The following is a 7,117-nucleotide window of genomic DNA, read 5'->3' on the forward strand; positions in this document are numbered from 1 at the left end:
AATCAACTTAATTCTTCTGATGTATACAAATCCTATACTCTATCCCAATAAAGATGATGGTATCACAGCAAGTCCGACCAAATTATCCTCTGCCATCAATGCTGACTTTACCAAGTTTTCAAAAGAAGTTGAGGAAATACAAACTTGTATCAGCTGCATTGTTGTATTTAGTGTTCGTAAATGCTATAGAGGTGTTAGCATGCAAGAAATGAAAACTTTACTGGATTCAAGACTCTTGAACCTACTAGGGTACATGCTTACTAAAGGTATGAATGATAGAATCAAACACAATGCTTCTTTTACTATTGCACACATAATGCTACAAATAATCACTTTCCAAAGAGATGACTCTGCCTCAGAAATAGCAGCCCTTGCAATGGAGACTAACTGCCTTCAGCCCAGATTCTTTTCAACAATTCTGAGCCTTTCTAGTACTGAATATTTCACTTTGATAACAAATCTCATTGTAGGTGCTAAGCAAATAGGCTGTCTTGACAAACTCTGCAAAGCATTATGGGAAGCTGATGACAAGGAAAAGTATTTTTGTTACTTTGCATAACTGTTGTTTTAGTTGCTTCCCAAATATGTAATGAAAAGAGCAGTTCTGAGACTTATAGGCTACCGAATATGTTGAAAGTACTTATACACCAGCTGACAGATAGTAACTATAATGCCACTATGTATATTACTTTAATTTTAGCCAATGAGGATATTGACTCAGAGCTCTATGGTGCTGCATTTGAGGTTGGTTGTCACAGATCTGTATATTTGAATCCCCTTATGAATATACTAGATTCAATGCTGAAGAATCTTACAGTGGATTCACCAAAAGGATGGTTAGTAACCATCCTGAAAGTTGTCATTTTACTCATGCAAACCTCTGAAAAATCTGGTCACATTGATGAAATGTGCACATCCCTAATTGAAGCTGGCTATATTACACAAATAATATGTATGTATGAAAACCCTCTGCTGTATCCCAATAAACACAATGATATGAATGCAAGAGAAATTCAAGAGAGTGGGAAAGTTGCATTTGATGAGAAAACCCAAGTAGGCCCTGATGTTAACCAAATAATACAATTAATAGCCACTTCTATCCTAATAAAAATTCTTGATACATGCTGTAATCAAGTGAGCATTTCTGACAAGTCTAAGCTATTGGGCCTACTTGTAAAGCATCTATTAGATGATAACTTGAAAGAAGATGCTGCTATTTCTATTACAAACATTTTGGCAAATGAGGATATTGACTCAGAGTTATTACATGTCGCTATCGAGGCTGGTTGCCACAGGTCTGCTTATATCAATACTCTTCTTGGTTTCATAGAATCAACTACTGAAAATCTGTCAGCAGGAGACCCATCCTCATACAAAAATTTGTGTGTTCTCCTCACAGTTGTCAATTTACTACTGACTACAGTAGAGCCACACGCCACTGCCGGTGCAATTGCAATTCAATCCTTTATTGATGCTGGCTTAATCAACAGAATTCTTCTGATGTATGAGAACCCTATACTCTATCCCAACAAAGATGATGGTATCACAGCAGATCAGACCAAAGTATCCTTTGGCATCAATGGTGACTCTACCAAGTTCTCCAAAGAAGAAATACAAACTCTTATTAGCTTTGTTGCCCTCCATTTTTTTAAATGCTTTAGATATATTAGTATGCAAGAAATGAAAACTTTACTGGATTCAAGATTCTTGAACCTACTGAGTCACAGTTGTCACAGTTCTGTATATTTGAATCCCCTTATGAATATGCTAGATTCAATTCTGAAGAATCTAACAGTGGATTCACCAAAAGGAATGTTAATAAACATCCTGCAAGTTGTCATTTTACTCATGCAAAGCTCTAGAAAATCTGGCTACATTGATGACATGCGCACATCCCTAATTGAAGCTGGCTATATTGCACAAATAATATGTATGTATGAAAACCCTCTGCTGTATCCCAATAAACACAATGATATGAACACAAAAGAAATACAAGAGAGTGGGAAAGTTGCATTTGATGAGCAAACGGAAACCCAAGAAGACCCTGATGTTGAACAAATACAAATAGCCACTTATAATGCTAATATCCTCGCACACATTCTTGAAAAATGCTGTGATCAAGTGAGCATTTCTGACAAGTCTAAGCTATTGGGCCTACTTATAAAGCATCTACCTGATGATAAATTGGAAGAATACATGTATGCTACGCTTTCTATTACAAACATTTTGATAAAGGAGGATATTGACTCAGAGTTATTACATGTCGCTATTAAGGCTGGTTGCCACAGGTCTCCTTATATCAATACTCTTCTTGGTTTCATAGAATCAAATACCAAAAAACTGTCAGCAAAAGCCCCAACCTCATACAAAAATGTGTGCGTTATCCTTAGAGTCGTCAATTTACTATTGAGAACAGTTGAGCCACACACCACTGCTGGTGCAATTGCAATTCAATCCTTTATTGATGCTGGCTTAATCAACAGAATTCTTCTGATGTATGAGAACCCTATACTCTATCCCAGCAAAGATGATGGCATCACAGCAGATCAGGCAGTATCCTCTGTTATCAATGGTGACTTGACCAAGTTTTCAGAATATGTTGAGAAAATACAAACTATTATCAGCTGTGTTGTGCTTAGTTTTTTAAAATGCTACAGAGGTATTAGTATGCAAGAAATGAAAACTTTACTGGATTCAAGACTCTTGAACCTACTAGGGTACATGCTTACTAAAGGTATGAATGATAGAATCAAACACAATGCTTCTTTTACTATTGCACACATAATGCTACAAATAATCACTTTCCAAAGAGATGACTCTGTCTCAGAAATAGCAGCCCTTGCAATGGAGACTAACTGCCTTCAGCCCAGATTCTTTTCAACAATTCTGAGCCTGTCTAGTACTGAATATTTTACTTTGATAACAAATCTCATTGTAGGTGCTAAGCAAATAGGCTGTCTTAACAAACTCTGCAAAGCATTATGGGAAGCTGATGACAAGGAAAAGTATTTTTTGTTACTTTGCATAACTGTTGTTTTAGTTGCTTCCCAAATATGTAATGAAAAGAGCAGTTCTGAAACTTATAGGTTACCGAATATGTTGAAAGTACTTATACACCAGCTGACAGATACATGTAGTTACTTAATCGACAATGCCACTATGTGTATTACTGTAATTTTAGCAAATGAGGTTATTGACTCGGAGCTCTTAGGTGCTGCAATTGAGGTTGGTTGTCACAGGTCTGTGTATTTGAATCCCCTTATGAATATGCTAGATTCAATTCTGAAGAATCTAATAGTGGATTCACCAAAGGGAATGTTGGTAACCATCCTGAAAGTTGTCTCTTTACTCATGCAAAGGTGTGATAAATCTGGTAACATTGATGAAATGTGCACATCCCTTATTGAAGCTGGCTTTATTGCACAAGTACTATGTATGTACGAAAACCTTTTGCTGTATCCTAATAAAAACAATGATATGAACACAAAAGACATTCAAGAGAGTTGGAAAGTTACACTTGATAGCCAAACACAAGTAGAGCATGTTGAACAAATACAATCAATGGCCACTGATATCCTAATAGACATTCTCTTTACATGCTGTGATCAAGTGAGCATTTCTGACAAGTCTAAGCTATTGGGCCTACTTGTAAAGCATCTATCAGATGATAACTTGAAAAAAGGTGCTAGTTATGCTATTACAAACATTTTGATAAAGGAGGATGTTAACTCGGAGTTATTACATGTCGCTATTGAGGCTGGTTGCCACAGGTCTCCGTATATCAATGCCCTTCTTGGTTTAATAGAATCAAATATCAAATATCTAACAGTGGATTCACCGAAGAGAATCTTAGTAACCATCCTGACAGTTGTCTTTTTACTCATGCAAAGCTCTGACAAATCTGGTTACATTGATGAAATGTGCACATCCCTTATTGAAGCTGGCTTAATTACACAAATAATATGTATGTATGAAAACCCTCTGCTGTATCCCAATAAACACAATGATATGAACACAAAAGAAATACAAGACAGTGGGGAAGTTGCATTTGATGAGCAAACCCAAGTAGGCCCTGATGTTAAACAAATACAATTAATAGCCACTCATATCCTAATAAACAGTCTTGATAGATGCTGTGATCAAGTGAGCATTTCTGACAAGTCTAAGCTATTGGGCCTACTTGTAAAGCATCTATCAGATGATAACTTGAAACAAGGTGCTGCTATGTCTATTGCAAACATTTTAATAAAGGAGGATATTGACTCAGAGTTATTAAATGTAGCTGTTCAGGTTGGTTGTCACGGGTCTGCTTATATCAATACTCTTCTTGGTTTCATAGAATCAAATACCAAAGATCTGTCAGCAGGACACCCATTATTATACAACAATTTGTGTGCTTTACTCAGAGTTGTCAATTTATTTCTGATTGCAGTAGAGCCAGAGACCACCGATGGTGCAGTGGCTTGCAGATCCTTTATTGATGCTGGTTTAATCAACTTAATTCTTCTGATGTATACAAATCCTATACTCTATCCCAATAAAGATGATGGTATCACAGCAAGTCCGACCAAATTATCCTCTGCCATCAATGCTGACTTTACCAAGTTTTCAAAAGAAGTTGAGGAAATACAAACTTGTATCAGCTTCATTGTTGTATTTAGTGTTCGTAAATGCTATAGAGGTGTTAGCATGCAAGAAATGAAAACTTTACTGGATTCAAGACTCTTGAACCTACTAGGGTACATGCTTACTAAAGGTATGAATGATAGAATCAAACACAATGCTTCTTTTACTATTGCACACATAATGCTACAAATAATCACTTTCCAAAGAGATGACTCTGCCTCAGAAATAGCAGCCCTTGCAATGGAGACTAACTGCCTTCAGCCCAGATTCTTTTCAACAATTCTGAGCCTTTCTAGTACTGAATATTTCACTTTGATAACAAATCTCATTGTAGGTGCTAAGCAAATAGGCTGTCTTGACAAACTCTGCAAAGCATTATGGGAAGCTGATGACAAGGAAAAGTATTTTTTGTTACTTTGCATAACTGTTGTTTTAGTTGCTTCCCAAATATGTAATGAAAAGAGCAGTTCTGAGACTTATAGGCTACCGAATATGTTGAAAGTACTTATACACCAGCTGACAGATAGTAACTATAATGCCACTATGTATATTACTTTAATTTTAGCCAATGAGGATATTGACTCAGAGCTCTATGGTGCTGCATTTGAGGTTGGTTGTCACAGATCTGTATATTTGAATCCCTTATGAATATACTAGATTCAATGCTGAAGAATCTTACAGTGGATTCACCAAAAGGATGGTTAGTAACCATCCTGAAAGTTGTCATTTCACTCATGCAAAGCTCTGACAAATCTGGTAACATTGATGAAATATGCACATCCCTAATTGAAGCTGGCTATATTACACAAATAATATGTATGTATGAAAACCCTCTGCTGTATCCCAATAAACACAATGATATGAACGCAAGAGAAATTCAAGAGAGTGGGAAAGTTGCATTTGATGAGAAAACCCAAGTAGGCCCTGATGTTAACCAAATAATACAATTAATAGCCACTTCTATCCTAATAAAAATTCTTGATACATGCTGTAATCAAGTGAGCATTTCTGACAAGTCTAAGCTATTGGGCCTACTTGTAAAGCATCTATTAGATGATAACTTGAAAGAAGATGCTGCTATTTCTATTACAAACATTTTGATAAAGGAGGATATTGAGTTATTACATGTCGCTATCGAGGCTGGTTGCCACAGGTCTCCTTATATCAATACTCTTCTTGGTTTCATAGAATCAACTACTGAAAATCTGTCAGCAGGAGACCCATCCGCATACAAAAATTTGTGTGTTCTCCTCACAGTTGTCTATTTTTTACTGAGAACAGTTGAGCCACACGCCACTGCCGGTGCAATTGCAATTCAATCCTTTATTGATGCTGGCTTAATCAACAGAATTCTTCTGATGTATGAGAACCCTATACTCTATCCCAGCAAAGATGATGGCATCACAGCAGATCAGACCAAAGTATCCTTTGGCATCAATGGTGACTCTACCAAGTTTTCCAAAGAAGACATACAAACTCTTATTAGCTTTGTTGCCCTCCATTTTTTTAAATGCTTTAGATATATTAGTATGCAAGAAATGAAAACTTTACTGAATTCAAGATTCTTGAACCTACTGAGTCACAGTTGTCACAGTTCTGTATATTTGAATCCCCTTATGAATATGCTAGATTCAATTCTGAAGAATCTAACAGTGGATTCACCAAAAGGAATGTTAGTAAACATCCTGCAAGTTGTCATTTTACTCATGCAAAGGTCTAGAAAATCTGGCTACATTGATGACATGCGCACATCCCTAATTGAAGCTGGCTATATTGCACAAATAATATGTATGTATGAAAACCCTCTGCTGTATCCCAATAAACACAATGATATGAACACAAAAGAAATACAAGAGAGTGGGAAAGTTGCATTTGATGAGCAAACCCAAGAAGACCCTGATGTTGAACAAATACAAATAGCCACTTATAATGCTTATATCCTCGCACACATTCTTGAAAAATGCTGTGATCAAGTGAGCATTTCTGACAAGTCTAAGCTATTGGGCCTACTTATAAAGCATCTAAATGATGATAAATTGAAAGAATACATGTATGCTACGCTTTCTATTACAAACATTTTGATAAAGGAGGATATTGACTCGGAGTTATTACATGTCGCTATTAAGGCTGGTTGCCACAGGTCTCCTTATATCAATACTCTTCTTGGTTTCATAGAATCAACTACTGAAGATCTGTCAGCAGGAGACCCATCCTCATACAAAAATTTGTGTGTTATCCTCAAAGTTGTCTATTTTTTACTGAGAACAGTTGAGCCACAGGCCACTGCCGGTGCAATTGCAATTCAATCCTTTATTGATGCTGGCTTAATCAACATAATTCTTCTGATGTATGAGAACCCTATACTCTATCCCAGCAAAGATGATGGCATCACAGCAGATCAGGCAGTATCCTCTGTTATCAATGGTGACTTGACCAAGTTTTCAGAATATGTTGAGAAAATACAAACTATTATCAGCTGTGTTGTGCTTAG

This window comes from Amphiura filiformis, chromosome 16 (genome assembly GCF_039555335.1).
Source record: "Amphiura filiformis chromosome 16, Afil_fr2py, whole genome shotgun sequence".
Lineage (NCBI taxonomy): Eukaryota > Metazoa > Echinodermata > Ophiuroidea > Amphilepidida > Amphiuridae > Amphiura > Amphiura filiformis.